The sequence below is a fragment of the Lipotes vexillifer genome, unplaced genomic scaffold (assembly GCF_000442215.2).
Source record: "Lipotes vexillifer unplaced genomic scaffold, Lipotes_vexillifer_v1.1 scaffold713, whole genome shotgun sequence".
NCBI lineage: Eukaryota > Metazoa > Chordata > Mammalia > Artiodactyla > Lipotidae > Lipotes > Lipotes vexillifer.
In genome coordinates this window covers 1,816,886-1,819,022 of record NW_006773157.1, presented here as the reverse complement: position 1 = coordinate 1,819,022, position 2,137 = coordinate 1,816,886, and positions in this window count along the sequence as shown.

Sequence of the window (2,137 nt, the reverse complement as noted above, 5' to 3'; positions counted from 1 at the left end):
GCGCACCAGGAAACACAGAGGCAAGAAAAGGTCTCTTGCCTCTTGGGTAGGTCCAGACTTTCCCCCGGACTCCCTCCCGGCTATCCGTGGCGCACTAACCCCTTCGGGCTGTGTTCAAGCCGCCAACCCCAGTCCTCTCCCTGAGCTCCGACCGAAACCGAAATCGAGCCTCAGCTCGCAGCCCCGCCCGCCCCCGGCGGGTGAGCACACGAGCCTCTCGGGCTGGTGAGCGCCGGTTGGCGCCAATCCTCTGTGTGGGAATCTTTCCGCTTTGCCCTCCGCGCCCCTGTTGCTGTGCTGTCCTCCGCGGCTCCGAAGCTCCCCGCTCCGCCTCCCGCAATCTCTGCCCGCGAAGGGGCTCCTAGTGTGTGGAGACCTTTCCTCCTTCACGGCTCCCTCCCACTGGTGCAGGCACCGTCCTTATCCTTTTGTCTCTGTTTATTCTTTTTTCTCTTGCCCTACCCAGGTACGTGGGGAGTTTCTTGCCTTTTGGGAGGTCTGAGGTCTCCTGCCAGCGTTCAGTAGGTGTTCTGTAGGAGTTGCTCCACGTGTAGATGTATTTCTGGTGTATCTGTGGGGAGGAAGGTGATCTCTGCGTCTTACTCCTCCGCCATCTTGGAAAGAGTCGACCAGGTGGCTTTAATGCTACAAAATGTAGGCTGAGTGAGGCCTGGGGTAGGAACTTTATGGACACAGCAGCATAATTTAGGAGAGAAGAGTCTGTTCCTTTGAAGCCCAAGGACATGGTCTGCATCAATCCTGTTGTTCCAGGAAATCTCAGGAAGTCATTAATGGTGTTAGAAGGCCTCAATCTTGAAGTTAAGGACGAGCAGCTGCAACCTGTCCCTTTATCCTGATGAGAGCCGAAACGAGGACTCAGTGCAGCCAGCACTGGCTGGGGCCCTTCTTGGTGACAGACTGTGCTGGCCGTGGCCGAACCTGCAGACTTGGGTAAGGATGCGGGTTCTCTTCCCTAGCAGCTCATTGTCTAACTCAGGTGGGAGAAGGGGGCGAGCAACGTGAGGCTACAGAAGGTCGAATGCTGGGCAGGATGTCAAGAGCGCTGTGTCCAGCCTTAATTGCTGTGGAAGGAGAGCCGAGTGGGTTGGTAAGAGCATGATGTGCATCTTGGAGCAGTGGTTCTCAATCACGAGCCCATGTCAGAATCACCTGGAGGGCCCCACCCCAGGATTTCTGATTCAGGAGGTCTGGGGTGGGGCCTGGGAATGTGGGTTTCTAACTTCCCAGGTGATACTGATGTTGCTGACCAGAGACCACACTTTGAGACCCACTGGCTTTGAGGAAGTGATGCTTGACTTGAGCGTTTTGGGATAAGAATTTGGGCAGATACGTGGGTGAAGGCTGCAAAATTCTTAGTGGAAGCTATGGCATGAACAAAGGTATGGAGATAAGAAAGCAAGGGGTTATGTTGGGGAAGCTAGAGAAATGGTGGTAGATAAAGATGGAGTGATGCTGAGAACCTTGGAATTCCGCTTTGTGCCTACTCGGGAGGTAATCAAGGAGCCAGCGGGTTTCGAGTAGAAGACATGTAAACTGTAATTAATTCCAGGAAAATCTGGCAGCAGGACTAGCCAACACCAGTTGATTACCAGTCTGCCTGGAGAGCTGTGTTGAGAAGGATTCTGAAGCTGAGAAATGGACCCAGCACTGTGATGAGTGGTTTTTGCATGGATAGAGAACTAGTGAAAGGTGGTAATTTCGTCCTGTACTTGCCATCCCTGGACTAGAGGGTGACAAATTAGGAGAATATTGGAATAGCTGCGATAAAAGGTAATCAGGAACTTTATTTTGGTGGTATTCCTTCAACCATACATAAGGACTTGTATAGGACAGCACAGTGAAAATGGATGGAAAAGACATTGCTAAGGTAGAATCTACTAGGTACAGGCACCAATTCGTTCACTGAATTCAGCAAAAATATGTGGTGGCCAAAAGAAGCTGAGGATACAAGAATAAGATGTAGACCCTGCTCTCAAGGAAGATTCACAAAAGGCTTCCTTTCTGAAGTGAGTCTCAGAGCATTAGGGAAGGTTAGCCCGGTGAGTTGGTGGTGTCAGGAGGGGTGGGAGAAGCAGGGTGTAGACTGGTGTGATACATGAGGAACTGCGCTTAACAC